The sequence below is a fragment of the Bos indicus x Bos taurus genome, chromosome 6, assembly GCF_003369695.1.
Source record: "Bos indicus x Bos taurus breed Angus x Brahman F1 hybrid chromosome 6, Bos_hybrid_MaternalHap_v2.0, whole genome shotgun sequence".
In the NCBI taxonomy this organism is placed as follows: Eukaryota; Metazoa; Chordata; class Mammalia; order Artiodactyla; family Bovidae; genus Bos; species Bos indicus x Bos taurus.
Window position 1 is genome coordinate 11678459 of NC_040081.1, and position 17241 is coordinate 11695699.

The 17241-nt window shown below is 39.3% G+C and overlaps 1 pseudogene; it reads right to left on the reverse strand.

Annotated features, from left to right (window-relative positions):
* Positions 1–297: 297 nt before the first annotated feature.
* Positions 298–12979, reverse strand: LOC113894788 (annotated as a pseudogene).
* Between the last annotated feature and the right edge of the window lie 4262 nt (positions 12980–17241).

Sequence of the window (17241 nt, forward strand, 5' to 3'; positions counted from 1 at the left end):
TTAGCTTATTCAAAATGCATATGATGTCCTCATCTTTTTTGTTTTAAAGTTACCTTTGATAATTTGTTCCCTTCTTACATTCTTGTGGAGATTAGACATCATTGTGAAAATTCAAAGAATTTAATAATTTGTGTAACATAATTTTCAACTCATAGTATGCATTCAACATTGAATAAATGTGAAAAAGAGGGGTAGGAGGGAAAGTATAGAAAACTATGACACTGAATGAATGAATTGATGCAAAATGATTAATTCTACTTAAAAACTAAATGATGGGGATTTTTTTTTTTAGGCAGATAAAGGCTTGTTTTTTATTGAATGAGTGATCTATGCAATTGTTGAGGCCACTGTGTACAGAGAAGAGGGGGAGAACTTTATTTCTTGGTCTCTTCCTCCTTGGACAGTCTTGATGATTTCCTCCTTCTCGGCCCGGAGCCGTTCTTCACGGCGCTTGCGGGCTTCCTTGGTCTTAGCCCTGCGGGCCTCAGCCTGGTCTGCCAGAAGCTTCTTGCGAGCCTGGTCTGCCTTCAGCTTGTGGATATGTTCCATGAGAATCTGCTTGGTTTTGAACACATTACCCTTCAGGTACAGGCTGTGATACATGTGGAGGTCAATCTTCTTAGATGCACGGTATCGAGCATTCTGAGCAGCCGGCACAGAATTCTCATCCTCCTCATCCAGGTTACCTTCTCGGCATCGAGCCCGGGAATGGACAGCCACAGGCTTCTGGTGATCAGCCCATCTTTGATCAGCTTCCAGATCTTCTGGTGGGAGTTGGCATTGGTGATTTCACTAGTCTCACTGGGGTCCAACCAGACCTTCTTTTTGCCACAGCAAAGGACACTGGAGGCAAGCCTCTTCTGAAGCCTGAGCGTACTCGTGGCCGCTGCCACAGCGGCGAAAAGCAATGAAGAATTTTAAAGTGTAAAGATTTTTAACAGTAGAGTTGCCATACCTAAACTAATGTAATGCAATTGTTTAAGGTGGTTACTATTAAAATGTTTTTTTTTTCTTTTTTTTTTAATTTTATTTTATTTTTAAACTTTACATAATTGTATTAGTTTTGCCAAATATCAAAATGAATCCGCCACAGGAATACCTGTGTTCCCCATCCTGAACCCTCCTCCCTCCTCCCTCCCCATACCATCCCTCTGGGTCGTCCCAGTGCTCTAGCCCCAAGCATCCAGTATCGTGCATCGAACCTGGACTGGCATCTCGTTTCATACATGATATTTTACATGTTTCAATGCCATTCTCCCAAATCTCCCCACCCTCTCCCTCTCCCTCTCCCATAGAGTCCATAAGACTGTTCTATACATCAGTGTCTCTTTTGCTGTCTCGTACACAGGGTTATTGTTACCATCTTTCTAAATTCCATATATATGCGTTAGTATACTGTATTGGTGTTTTTCCTTCTGGCTTACTTCACTCTGTATAATAGGCTCCAGTTTCATCCACCTCATTAGAACTGATTCAAATGAATTCTTTTTAATGGCTGAGTAATACTCCATTGTGTATATGTACCATAGCTTTCTTATCCATTCATCTGCTGATGGACATCTAGGTTGCTTCCATGTCCTGGCTATTATAAAGAACTTTGAAAAGTTAAACACCATTAGCATTAAAAATTTTATTTATGGATGAAGGTGGTCAAGATGGCAGAGCAGTACATAGAGCTCATCTGCTTCCATGAACATATCAAAAACACATCTACATGTGGAGCAGTTTTCACTGAAAACTGACTGGAGACTGGATGAAAGAACCGTCTACAGCAAAGACTGTATGAAAAATCCAAGCTGAATTGGGTAGGAAGGGAAGGGAAACAAACAGGTCAGGACCTGTACCTCTGGGAGAGGACACAGAAGAGGAGAGGGGTTACAGGACCCACACATTCTCCCTAGAGAGTGAATGGTTCCATCCACATGTTGGGTGCCCCAGCTCTGGGGTCCAACACCAGCAGGACATGTCCCCTTAGCTGGTTTGAAAACCAATGGGGCCTACAGAGGGGCTGTAATAAAAACCTAGACTCTGTGTGTGAAGAGCATGCACACACTTGTTTATTCCCAAAACATGGCAGAGAAAACAGACTGAAACTGCCCAGGCTTCTGGCTGCTTTCCTGAAACCTAATGAATGAGAGATTATTTGCAAATAATATGCCCAATATCCAAAATATATAAACAGCGCATACAATCCAATATCAAGAAAACAACAGCTTGATTAGAAAATGGGTAGAGGATTGGAGTAGATTTTTTCCTAGAGAAGACATACAGATGGTCAATAAGCACATGAAAAAATGTTCTACATCACTAATCATGAGAAATGCAAGTCAAAACCACAATGAGATGCCACCTTATACCCGTCAGAATGGCTGTCAAAACAAAGTCCACAAATAACAAATGCTGGCAAGGATGTAGGAAAAGGGAATCCTAGTACACTGTTAGTAGAAATATAAATTGGTGTAGCCACTGTAGAAGAGAGTATTTGAGATTTTCATCAAAAAACAAAAACTAGAACTACCATACGATACAGAAATTCCACTCCTGGATGTAAATCCAAAGAAAATAAAACAAATTCAAAAAGACACATGCACCCCAGTGTTCATAGCAGCATTATTTACAATAGTCAAAATGTTAAAACAATGTAAGTGTCTACCAACAGATTAGTGGATACAGTTGTCATGTATACATAGAATGGACTGTTAGTCATAAAAAAAAAAAGAATAAAATTCTATCATTCACAACTACATGGATGCATCTAGAGGGTATTATGCTTAGACAAATAAGTTAGAGAAAGACAAATACTGTATGTTATCATTCATATGTGGAATCGAAAAAAGAAAAGCTAATGACAAGGATATACTGTATAATGTGGGGAATATAACCAATATTTTATAACTATAAATGGAGTATCAGTTCAGTTCAGTTCAGTCACTCAGTCGTGTCCGATTCTTTGCGACCCCATGGACTGCAGCATTCCAGGCCTCCCTGTCCATCACCAACTTCCGGAGTTGACTCAAATTCATGTCCATTGAGTTGGTGATGCCATCCAACCATCTTATCTTCTGTCGTCCCCTTCTCCTGCCCTCAATCTTTCCCAGCATCAGGGTCTTTTCCAATGAGTCAGCTCTTCGCATCAGGTGGCCAAAGTATTGGAGTTTCAGCTTCAACATCAGTCCTTCCAATGAACACCCAGGACTGATTTCCTTTAGGATGCACTGGTTGGATCTCCTTGCAGTCCAAGAGACTCTCAAGAGTCTTCTCCAACACCACAGTTCAAAAGCATCAATTCTTCGGTGCTAGCTTTCTTTATAGTTCAACTCTCACCTTTAAAAATTGCAGATCACTATATTGTACCTGTAACTTATATAATGGATTTCCCAGGTGGCTCAATGGTAAAGAATCGGCCTGCAATGCAGGAGACCTGGGTTCAATCCCTGGGTCAGGAAGATCCCCTGAAGGAGGAAATGGCAACCCACTCCAGGATTCTTGCCTGGGAAATCCCACGGACAGACAAGCCTGGTGGGCTGCCATCCATGGGATGGCAAAAGAATTAGACACTACTTAGTAACTAAACAACAACAACTTATATAATATTGTTCAGTAACTATACTCCAACAAAAGAAAAATTAAAATGGAGCTTAGATTTTTTAAATAAAACAAATGAATGAATATGGCAAAACAGCAACAAATTTACAGGTATAGACAACAGACTGGTGATTATTATCTGTGGAAGGGGTAGAGAGAGGCTGAACAGGGGTAGGGGGTTGAGAGATAAAAACTACTCTGTATAAAATGGATAGGGAGGTGAGGGAGGCTCAAGAGGGAGGAGACATACATATAATTATGACTGATTTTCACTGATGTATAGCAGAAACCACCACAGCATTGTAAAGCAATTATGCTCTAATAAAAAAAATTTTTTTAATGGATATGCTACAGCACAAGAAATATAGCCAGTATTCTACAATAATTTTAAATGGAGTATAATCTGGAAAAATATTTAAGTACTGTTATATAACTGAAACTATAATATTATAAATCAACTATACTTAAAATTAGAATAAATTTGAAAAAATGTAATAATTAAGTATACTTTTTGGAGACAACACATACCCATAAAAGAAAAAAAAAGAAAATTATATTTATGATAGTCTAATACAGTTACTACTGGACTGAGGTATATAAATACTTCTATGTGTTTCAACAGAAGTTTTAGAATGAGAGGCTATATAGCTTGTCATGGCCATAATGATTGTCACATTAAATTTTATTATTTATCCTAAGTCAAATACTCATTGACAGAGTTCGAACTAGAACTCAGGTCTTTTCTCTACTGATCCAAAGCCCTGCTCGATGACCCTGTCAGATCCTACCAACAAAAGATCTTAGCAGCGTCTCCAGGGGATATTAAGCTCCCTGCATAATTCTACGGCATGTTCTACCCTCACTCTTCTGATGTTGAAATTCAAGCATATAAGGTTTCAAGTCAAAGAACATTAATTGTTCCCAACCAACACAGAAAAATGCTCGAGAAGAAATAAATTGAAACTGCAGTAATGAATCGTATTTTAGAACTTTGTATTTCAGTGTAATAGTTAAACTAAAAATTATTAAGTACCTTTGCACCAGACTACTTTAAGTGCTTTGCATCAGTGCATGCTTTACTGCTCATGTTGTTGCTGTTCACTTGCCCACTCATGTCCAACTCTTTGTGACCCCATGGACTGCAGCACGCCAAGCCTCCCTGTCCCTCAGTTCACTTCAGTTCAGTTCAGTCACTCAGTCGTGTCCGACTCTTTGCGACCCCATGAATCGCAGCACGCCAGGCCTCCCTGTCCATCGCCAACTCCCGGAGTTCCCTCAGACTCACGTCCATCCAGTCGGTGATGCCATCCAGCCATCTCATCCTCTGTCATCCCCTTCTCCTCCTGTCCCCAATCCCATCCAGCATCAGAGTCTTTTCCAATGAGTCAACTCTGCATGAGGTGGCCAAAGTACTGGAGTTTCAGCTTTAGCATCATTACTTCCAAAGAACACCCAGGGCTGATCTCTTTCAGAATGGACTGGTTGAATCTCCTTTCAGTCCAAGGGACTCTCAGGAGTCTTCTCCAACACCACAGTTCAAAAGCATCAACTCCTTGGCACTCAGTTTTCTTCACAGTCCAACTCTCACATCCATACATGACCACAGGAAAAACCATAGCCTTGACTAGATGGACCTTTGTTGGTAAAGTAATGTTTCTGATTTTCAATATGCTATCTAGGTTGGTCATAACTTTCCTTCCAAGGAGTAAGCGTCTTTTAATTTCACGGCTGCAGTCACCATCTGTAGTGATTTTGGAGCCCCAAAAAATAAAGTCTGCCACTGTTTCCACTGTTTCCCCATCTATTTCCCATGAAGTGATGGGACCAGATGCCATGATCTTTGTTTTCTGAATGTTGAGCTTTAAGCCAACTTTTTCACTCTCCTCTTTCACTTTCATCAAGAGGCTTTTTTAGTTCCTCTTCACTTTCTGCCATAAGGGTGGTGTCATTTGCATATCTGAGGTCCCTGTCCCTCACCATCTCTCAAAGTCTGCCCAAGTTTATATCCATTACTGTTCATAGCTAACTATAAAACTGATACTCTTAGGACCCCATTTTACAGATATGAAAACTGGAACAAAGATGATACACTAAGTAGCAGAGCTAGTGTTTGAATACAAGCAAGCCCACACCAGAGTACACACTCAGTCACTCTTACAAATCTTGAATATGTAGTCCATAATGGTGAATCAATGTATCAGACCAATGTTGGAGTTGGGAGCATCATCATAGGAAATAATCTCTGAATCTTTCTTCCTTTCTGGGTTACAATTGTGCTCTCTGGTACCTGTTAATGGCTAAGACTTTCTTGGACTTCTCAATTTTCCTTACACAAGCCCAGGCCATTAGTATGGAGAATATTGGCTTCCCTGGTGGCTCACTGTTGGAGAGTCTGCCTGCCAATGCAGGAGACAGGTGTTTGGTCCCCGACTGGGGAACATCCCACATACCAGTGGAGGAACTAAGTCTGTGCACCACAGCTATCGCGACTGTGGTCTAGAGCCCGTGAGCCACAACTACCGAGCCCATGAGCAGCAACCACTGAAGCCTGTGTGCCCTGGAACCTGGGCTCCACAACAAGAGAAGCCCGCACACCACAACGAGAGAGTAGCTGACACAGCAGCGAAGACCCAGCCCAGCAAAAACAAATAAATAAAATAAAACAAAACTCTTAAAAAAATACGGAGAACTTTTCAACACAGAATCATCAACTAGAGAATTTTGGCTAACAAGGACTATCTACCATCTTGACAAAACAACTAATCAACTGCTAACAGTCAAGATCCTTCTGATTTTAAGCTTCCCTTTTATTATTAATAAGGTCAACAGCAGCTTCCCTGAGATATTCTTTGACATGCTTATAAAGACCTCCATGCTTTTACAATTTTCTACTTCATTTTCCCCAGAATAATTTTCTCTTATAAAATCAAAGTCAGTAATTAGAAGCTGCCATATGGCACCCCACTCCAGTACTCTTGCCTGGAAAATCCCATGGACGGAAGAGCCTGGTAGGCTGCAGTCTATGGGGTTGCGAAGAGTTGGACACTTTCACTTTTCACTTTCATGCACTGGAGAAGGAAATAGCAACCCACTCCAGTGTTCTTGCCTGGAGAATCCCAGGGACGGGGGAGCCTGGTGGGCTGCCATCTCAGGGGTTGCACAGAGTCGGACATGACTGAAGTGACTTAGCAGCAGCAGCAACATACCTTGATACATTGGCATATCCTACAGACATTCTGAAGTTGTGCAAATGACCCTGGTGCATTTTGGAGTATTTTAAGAAAGTCTCCTGGATAATTTTACAAAACATTCCTGGATACTTTGGACTCTCTTAACTCAAGAGTCATGTTTCATGTACACTATTCAAAGCTGGGGATTAAACACAGAGTAAAATGACCTGATATTTTGTTAAAGAGAACCTGAAACATACTGTGCTATTTTTACTTTTAAAGAACCCAGGGATCAAAAGTTTACCATTCAACTGGGTTAATTACTGCTAAATCCACCTAAAAGACAAATGTAGGGGGCAAAACTATACTAATGCCAAAATAGCAATAATTTGCTAGAGATATTTTTTTGGCCTCTGTTCTAAACGTTCTTAGTTGAAAAGAATCTTCCCATGCTCTTTAACAAGAATTGAGCAGAAAGAAGCCAATTTTTGCCTGCTATCCTCAAAGGAATTCTTTCTAATTGCATTTTTAAATTAACTACTAATGAAATGTGAAAATGAATGCAGAGCCTTGGAAACAGAAGAAAAATAAAAACTGGGAGGATTTGCCTAAAGGAATAGAGAAAACATGAAAGTGCACTCCTGAGAATTATATGAATAAAATATTACATAGTACAATATGAAACAAGTTTATGACAAAACGTTGTTTTGGAGTGGAATCTCGACCACCACAAAGAAAGAAATCTATTTCTTACACAGGACTTTTTTTACACTTTCATTGTTCCTTCATTTATACAGCAACAAAAAGAAATCATCATAAGCATTGCATAATGATTCAAGATGACCTGGGGAGCTGTTGAGCTTGTATGAGATCTGGGACAACAGACAGCTGTTAAGGAAGAGCCACTGAGAGAGTTACGGGGAAAGACAGCAAAAAAGATGTATGAAAATGGCTCATAGACAACATGGCAATTTACAGCAAATTACAACTCCCCAAAGTCAAATATGGAAAAATTAGATGACTTCTGAGGGACTTTTCAGAACATGTCTCCAAAACCTTTAAGTTTAAAGAAATTATTTAATAAGGAAGCTGTCAGTGTCTACATTTGGTCTAAAAAACTCTTTTATGATATCAACTCTAAAATGCTATTATACACTGAAAAATTCCCTCTTCCATTATTTAATTGATTATGCTTTTTGTTCAGTATGCTTTACCCTAACAATTACCATTCTTTTCAGACTCTTGGAAAAAAATTCAGTAGTAATATATTAATGAAAAATATCACATCTAGTTTAAAACAATTCTTATACAAAGATTGGTTTTTGCAATATTTCTGAAAAACTAAAGTAGTGTACATCATCATGAGTAAAGACTGGCTTTTGAGAACCAATTTAAAAAAACTTATAACACCCTCTCTAAATAAAAGAAACAAATATTTATTGATTCAAGTATAAAAAAATAGAGTTTGTTTTTTCTACCTATATGACACTGCCAGTTTCTTCAGTTAAGGGCTCAGTTGAGTCTGACTCTGCAACCCAATGGACTGCAGCATACCAGGCTTCGCTGTCCATCACCAACTCCTGGAGCTTGCTCAAACTCATGTCCACTGAGTCGGTGATGCCATCCAACCATCTCATCCTCTGTCGTCCCCTTCTCCTCCTGCCTTCAATCTTTCCCAGCATCGGGGTCTTTTCCAATGAGTCAGTTCGTATCAGGTGGCCAAGTATTGGAGCTTCTACTTCAGCGGTCCCTCCAATGCATATTCAGGACTGATCTCCTTTAAGATGGACTGGTTAGATTTCCTTGCAGTCCAAGGGACTCTCAAGAGTCTTCTCCAATACCACAGTTCAAAAGCATCAATTCTTTGGTGCTCAGCTTTCTTCATGGTTCAACTGTCACATCCATACATGACTACTGGAAAAACCACAGCTTTGACTAGACAGATGTTTGTCAGCAAAATAATGTCTCTGCTTTCAATTATCCTTCAATAAAAAATAAATTAATTTTAAAAAATAACCTAAAAAAATGTTGGGGGAAAAAAAACACTGTCTAGGCTTGGTCACAGCTTTTCTTCCAAGGGGCAAGTGTCTTTTAATTTCATGGCTGCAGTCACCATCTGTAGTGATTTTGGAGCCCCCAAAAATAAAGTCTGACACTGTTTCCACTGTTTCCCCATCTATTTCCCATGAAGTGATGGGACCAGATGCCATGATCTTAGTTTTCTGAATGTTGAGCTTGAAGCCAACTTTTTCACTCTCGTCTATCACTTTCATCAAGAGGCTTTTTAGTTCCTCTTCACTTTCTGCCATAAGGGTGGTGTCATCTGCATATCTGACGTTATTGATATTTCTCCTGGCAATCTTGATTCCAGCTTGTGCTTCTTCCAGCCCAGCATTTCTCATGATGTACTCTGCAGATAAGTTAAATAAGCAGGGTGACAATATATAGCCTTGACGTATTCTTTTCCCAATTTGGAACCAGTTCGTTGTTCCATGTCCGATTTTATCTGTTGCTTCTTGACCTGCACACAGATTTCTCAGGAGGCAGGTAAGGTGGTCTGGAATTTCCATCTCTTGAAGAATTTTCCATAGTTTGTTGTGATCCACACAGTCAAACACTTTAGTGTAGCCAGTGAAGCAGAAGTAGATGTTTTTCTGGAATTCGCTTGCTTTTTCTATGATCCAACGGATGTTGGCAATGTGATCTCTGGTTCCTCTACCTTTTCTTAATCCAGCTTGAACATCTGAAGTTCTTGGTTCACATACTGTTGAAGCCTAACTTGGAGAATTTTGAGCATTACTTTGCTAGCGTGTGAGATAAGTGTATTTGTGCAGTAATATGAACATTCTTTGGCATTGCCTTTCTTTGGGATTGGAATGAAAACTGACCTTTTCCAGTCCACTACTGAGTTTTCCAAATTTTCTGGCATATTGAGTGCAGCACTTTCACAGCATCATCTTTTAGGATTTGAAATAGCTCATCTGGAATCCCATCACCTCCACTAGCTTTTTTCATAGTGATTCTTCCTAAGGCCCACTTAACCTCACACTTCAGAATGCCTGGCTCTAGGAAAGTGATCACACCATTGTGGTTATCTGGGTCATGAAGATCTTTCTTGTATAGTTCTTCTGTGTATTCTTGCCACCTCTTCTTATTATCTTCTGCTTCTGTTAGGCCCATACCGTTTCTTTTATTGTGCCCATCTTTGCATGAAATATTCTCTTGGTATCTCTAATTTTCTTGAAGAGTGCTCTAGTCTTTCCCATTCTATTATTTTCCTGTATTTATTTTCACTGATCATTTAGGAAGGCTTTCTTATCTCTCCTTGTTATTTTTTGGAATTCTGCATTCAGATGGATATATCTTTCCTTTTCTCCTTTGCCTTTTGCTTTTCTTTTCTCAGCTATTTGTAAGACCTCCTTGGACAATCATTTTGCCTTTTTGCATTTCTTTCTTGCAGATGGTTTTGATCGTAGGTTCCTGTACAACGTCATGAACCTCCATCCATAGTTCTTCAGGCACTCCATCAGATTTAATGCCTTAAATCTATTTGTCACTTCCACTGTACAATCATAAGGGATTTGGTTTAGGTCATACCTGAATGGTCTAGTTCTCCCTACTTTATTCAATTTAAGTCTGAACTTTGCAATAAGGAGTTCTTCCTGATCTGAGCCACAGTTAGCTCCTGGTCTTGTTTTTGTTGACTGTATAGAGCTTCTCCATCTTTGGATGCAAAGAATATAATCAATCTGATTTTGGTATTCACCATCTAGTGAGTTCCATGTGTAGAGTCATCTTATGTTGTTGGAAGAGGTGTTTGCTATAACCAGTGCATGATACTGTATGACTCATTTAATCCAATTTCTTATCTATAAACAGGAAGTGGTCATATCTATTTTGCTTGTTCATGAGAACTAAGTGTGGGAGCCTGTGTAAAATGCTTCACATACATTAAGATTCAGTAAGATTTTGCCTGCTGCCTTATTCTGAGTAAAGAATGCATTCTTCCTAAATACTCTTTATCAACCATGGAGATTATAGGAAGAGGTTTTAAATTAAAGATAATAAAAAGGGTAAAAATTCAATAAATAATAAATAAGTGATCTCAGTGCTATATTAAAGACATATTCATGCTGAATATGGTATAAAAGAATATGTTTCAAATTTAGGAACTAATGATTCTAATTTATGTGACTGTGGTTAAAAACAACATACAATCTGAGTTTTACATTGCTACATACTGGTCTTTAATGCTAACTTTGAACTACAGTCAATAGTAATAACCAGAAAATGGTTTAGTAGTTTCCTTAGATGAAGTATTTAAAAAGACATGGTTAAATAATTTAAATTGATTAACAATCTGATCCAATAAGTTTCCTCTCATAAACACCTATTTTCTAGAAGACTTTAGACCAAGATGGCCAAGAAACCAAGAGACCAAAACATCCCCCTCACCATCTTCATATGAAGATCAACAAAAACTTCACCAACATAGTAGAACAAAAACCTGAGAAAAACCACACGGAAAGAGAAGACAGCTTCATTTCAGCTGCATCATCCCGTTTTCCAAACTTCTCAGAGCCAAGAGGGATATCCCCAGCTAGAAAGAGTTATTCTTCCTTGAAAAGGGAGAACAAGTCAGGTAATTAATCAGCTTCCCCAGTCTTCCAGGGCAGGAAGGTCCCACTTGGTTATTACCGCATCCAGACCAGCAAAGCCAAGACATACAAGGAATCATAGAAACAAGGAAGAAAAGCAGAGACTACCTGTAAAAGTCACACAGCACAACAGCCACACTACCCAGTAACAGTGAACGGCTTGAACAGATAAACCCAGCAGTTTTCACCACTGAAGCAGCAACAAAAGGCTAGCAAAGCGGCCAGGGACCTTCTGCAGCTTCACTAGCTTCCACCCCACAGGTAGCCATGTTTGATTATACCAGCTTCTGGGTCCCCTCTCTGCTACCCACTCCCACTTAGGACCCCAAGGCACCCTGCATGAGATCAGTGTCAGATGAGACACTAAAGAAGAAATGATTAGTAAACTTTAACACATAGCAATAGAAACTATCCAAGATGAAATGGAGAGAGAAAAAGACTGAAAAAAAAAGAAAAGAATAGTGACCTGCTGGCCAACTTCAAGTGACCTCTCAGTATCAGTTTGTTCGCTCCGTCATGTCTGACTCTTTGCAACCCCATGGACTGCAGCACGCCAGGCCTCCCTGTCCATCGCCAACTCCCAGAGCTTGCTCAAACTCATGTCCATCGAGTTGGTGATGCCATCCAATCATCTCATCCTCTGCCGTCCCCTTCTCCTCCCGCCTTCAATCTTTCCCAGCATCGGGGTCTTTTTCCAGTGAGTCAGTTCTTCACACCAGGTGGCCAAAGTGACCAAATGTACATGTAATTCAAGTCCCCAAAAGAAAGGGGTAGGGTGGAAATAGGACAAAAAGTAATGGCCAAATTACTTGTTGAAATTAAATGAAAGCATAAGCCATAGCTCTTAAGAAGCCCAATAAATCTCAAGTACCAAATGTGAATAAAATTATACCAAGCATATCAAAATTAAATTGCTTAAAAATATATGTAAAAATAAATCTTAAAAGCAGCCAGGGGGCAGGGGGAAACCACATCATTTACAGAGAGACAAATAATTGAAGATTTCATGTCAGAATGCAGCAAGGCAGAAATAGGAAAGCAACATCTTCCATATACTGAAAGAAAAGAAAATGGCAACCAAAATTCTATATTTGGTAAAAATAATTTCCAAAACATATAAAATAAAAACATTCCCAGATGTACAAAAGCTTAATGGTAGATCTGAACTATAATATGACATATAATTTACACAATAAATAATGTATTGTACATATTTTATAACTTAATATATATTGAAATTTATTTCTATATAAAGTCCTTCAGGCATCAAGAAAATGATAGGTAGATGGAGGTTTGATTGCTGAGGAATGTATAACAGAAGAAATGGTAAAAATGTGAGTAAATGTAAAAGGCTTTTAAATTTATTTTTATTGCCTTTTAAAAAATAATTTAAAAATTTAAAGAAAAGTAATAACATATTTAGTGGTTTAGAACCATATGGAGAAGGAAAATACACAGTATTAAAAACTGGCAAAAAAGTTGGATTGTGATTTTCTAGTCTCCTGAATAACCTGATTTACCTTCTGAATTTTTGAAGGTACCTTCTGAATTTACCTTCTCTGCCATATTTGTCCCATTCTTCAGCTCAAAAATATATGTATATATATATATGTATTCAAAATTATTTTTACATATATTTTACTTTATTGAAAATCTAAGTATGAGTGGGTTTTGAGATGTGTAATCCAACAGGATAGTCACAAAAAACACACATACACAAAAAAACTTTACTTTTCTTTTACAGTTTTATTGAGGTGTAACTGCCACACAAAAACTGCATATATATAAAGTGTACAGTTTTAGGAGTTTTGATATGTGTATGTGCCCACAAAAGCATCTTAACAATAAAGATAAGTAACACATTCAGAGAATGAATCAAGTTTATGTAGGAGTCCAGAGGCATCCATTGCAACTGATCTAGGAATGAGCAGAAAATGGAAGGGATAACTAAAAACCCTTAAATTTTCCCAGATATTAAGGGGACTTTGGCCCCCAACTGACCAATAGATTATTTGAAATAGACTTCAATTGTTTCCTGCGTTTTTTCCCTTTCAATAAGCAGCAGAATTTTCCTCCAGCTGTCAAATATTGTGAAGGGTCTAAGAGTTTACACTGTTTAGAAGCTAAATGTTTCATGAATGCTCGGCCAAAGACACAAACCTCCTGGGTCAATAACAAAGATTTAGTTACTCAAGACACTGCAAGCAGTGTGAGCATTAGCATATTTTATAGCAGTTTCTAGAGTCCCAGTTTCCAGAGGGCCACACAAAGGCTGAATAACAACTGCACATGTGGTGGGTTACAACACAGGAAAGAAACCTGAGCTAAGGGAATTCAAATCTTTTGTTATGACCAGTAAGTAAGCCTGCCTTCTGTGTCAGAAGGAGACATTATCTGTCTTTCAAGGTTATTCCTATACAAACATCCAAGCACAGACAGTGAGCAAAAATGGCAAGTCAGTGCCTCTGCTCACAAGATCTTCAGAAACATGAGACAACCATAGTATTTCCCAACAATAACCGTTCCTCATCTGGTGAAATTTTTCATGAGTGAGCCATTCCATCACCCACTCTGATTAATCTGACCACAAGGACTGGAACCAGATCCATTTGATTTGTTCCATAAAACATCTCATTAGAGCTCCTGGGGCAGGATGAGAAAAACTGGTGGTACTGACCTCAACCAGGCTCCTTGGGTCCTGCAACCAAACAGCTTAACAAATACCACAGATTTCTAAGGTCTGTCTTACAAAGTGTATGAGTCAGTTGGGCTGCCATCACAAAGTACAGGCATAACTCTGAGATATTGTAGGTTCAGTTCCAGACGACCACAATAAAGCAAATGTTGCAATAAAGTGAGTCTCAGGAATCTTTTGGTTTCCCAGTGCTTATAAAAAGTCGTGTTCTATGCTGCAGTCTTTTAAGTGTGTGATAGCAGTATGTCTAAAAGAAATGTACATACCATAATTCTAAAATGCTCTGTTGGTATAAATAGACTTAGGACTTCCCTGGTAGCTCAGCTGGTAAAGAATCTGCCTGCAATGAAGGAGACCCCAGTTTGATTCCTGGGTTGGGAGGATCCACTGGAGAAGGAACAGGTTACCCACTCCACTATTCTTGGGCTTCCCTGGTGGCTCAGCTGACAAAGAATCCACCTGCAATGCCAGAAATCTGGGTTCTATCCCTGGGTTGAGAAGATCCCCTGGAGAAGGGAATGGTTATCCACTCTAGTATTCTGGCCTGGAGAATTCCATAGACTATTCAGACATGACTGAGCGACTTTCACATTATAGCAGTAACATCAAAGATCACTGATCAATCGCAGACCACCATAACAAATATACTAATAGTGAAACATTTGAACTATTGTAAGAGTTATCAAAATGTCACACAGAGACATGAAGTGAGCAAATGCTATTGGGAAAATGGTGTTGACAGATTTGGTTAATATGGGTTGCCACAAACTTTCCATCTGTAAAAAACATGTCTGCAAAGTGCAATACAATGAAGTATGTCTTTTACCACAGACCTCATGGCTTAAGCAACAGAAATTTATTTTCTCACATTTCCGGAGGCTAGATGTCCAAGATCCAGGTGTCAGTAGGTTTGGTTTCTCCTGAGGCTTCTCTGCTAGGCTGGCAGATGGCCAACTTTTCACATGGCCTTTCCTCTGTGTATTTTCATCCCTGGTGTCTCTCCCTCTTCTTGAAAAGACACCAGTAATATTGTATTAGAGCCCCACCTCATTTTAACTCAAAGAGATCTTTAAATTTTTATTTCAAAATACAGTCACATCATGCAGCACTGGGGCTTAGGACTTCAACCTATGAACTAGATTGGGGGAGGTGGTGAGAACACAACTCAGCCCATGACAGAAAATAAGGTAGATTTCCCCTTAATTTTAGGTATTGATCTTTCCACTTGTCCAGAGGCCTTAATCCAGATATAGCAGGATGATTAGTGAATGACCTACTGGTGGTAATTAGTATTAGTGATCACAGACTCTGTGCTGGTGCATAAGGATAATTCTATCATCTATGGCAATTCTGGTCAATGCCTAGAATACAATGCCTAATACAATACTAATACAAATGCCTTCCAGGGCTTCAGCTAAAGTGAGGGACAAATTTCTCCACGATTTTTTTTTCTTTTTACCCCCAGCATTACTGAGATATAATTGACATATAACACTGCGTAGGTTTAAGGTACACAACTGGTTGATTTGACACACTTACAGATTATAAAATGATTGCCGCCATAGTGTTAGCTAATGTCTCCATCATGTCACACAATTACCATTTCTTTTGGGGATGATAACTTTAAAGATTTACTATCTAACAACTTTTATATATATATAATACATTATGGCTAACTATAATCACCATGCCATACATGAGCTCCCCAGAAATTATTCATCTTATAATTGGAAGTTTTTACTCTTTGATCAAAATCTCCCCATTTCCCCCACCTCTCAGGCTCCGGTAACCACCATTCTACTCTCTGTTCTAAAGACAAGAAATAACAAGTGTTGGCAAGGATGTGGAGGAAAGGGAATCCTTAAGTACTATTGGTCAGAATGCAAAGTGGTACAGTCACTATGGACAACATTATGGAAGTTCCTTGAAAAATTAAAGCTAAAACTACCACGGGATCCAGCAATTCCATCCATGGGTATGTATACAAAGAAAACGAATTTGAAGAGATATCTATACTTCTATGTTTACTGCAGCATTATTCACAATAGGCAAGATATGGAACAATGTAAGTGCTCATCAGTTGATGAATGGATGAAAGAAAATTTAGAGATGAGAAAAAAGGAAATCCTGACACTCGTGGCAACATGGATGGACCTGGATCTTGAGGGCATCGTGCTAAGTGAAGTAAGTCAGAAAGAGAAAGGCAAATACTATATGATATCAGTGATGGGTGGAATCTCAGTACTTTTTCTAACTGGATGACTCACACCACAAGGATAACTGCCATCAGGGTACATGTAGATAATGAGTCAGCTATCTCTCCAGGAAGCTGCACAGAGAAAGTGACAGGAGAGACCACCACAGCCGTCCGAGGACCACCTGATCTACTGACGCTTCTTTAAACACTAGAAGGTCTCAGATGATAACCTCAAAGGTAAGCGTAGCTGTATTTGCAGGAAGGAGGCAAATTAATGCCTGACTTCCACACCAGAAGCTCGGAAAGGAAATGCTGTTTACAGTTGTTGGCCCTATATTAGTTTGAGGAGCACAGATTGATAGTGCCTCCAAGGTGGCCTCATCTCTAGCTGATGGAACTTAGGGTTCACAGTTCAGTTCCATAACTAAGTCCAGACCTTCATTTTGTAGTTATTGTGTAAAGGCAGCCAGCCCAATCCGTCATTTTGCCCTTTACCACCAAGGTGAGGGAATTTGTGTGCCTCATAGAATTGACTGGGTAACAGGTACAGGAATGGGGCTTGGGCAGACACTCATGGGTGGTGATAGATGTTTTGCATGGAAGGTACAAAAACTGGACCATCCCCTGCTGTTTCTAATAAGCTTCTTAGTAAGATTAAGAGGAGTTAATCTCAAGGTCAAATTATACCGAGAGCTGCCTGGCAGATCCACAAACAAGTTAAATATTATTTCAACCATTTAGGAAAACAACACCAGGTCATTTCTCCTTTGTGAGAAAGTCTCCAGGGCTGATTCTAAAAGAAATATGGAGAATGGCATTGAAACATGTATAATATTATATATGAAACAAATCGCCAGTCCAGGTTCGATGCATGATACAGGATGCTTGGGGCTGGTGCACTGGGATGACCCAGAAGGATGGGATGGGGAGGGAGGT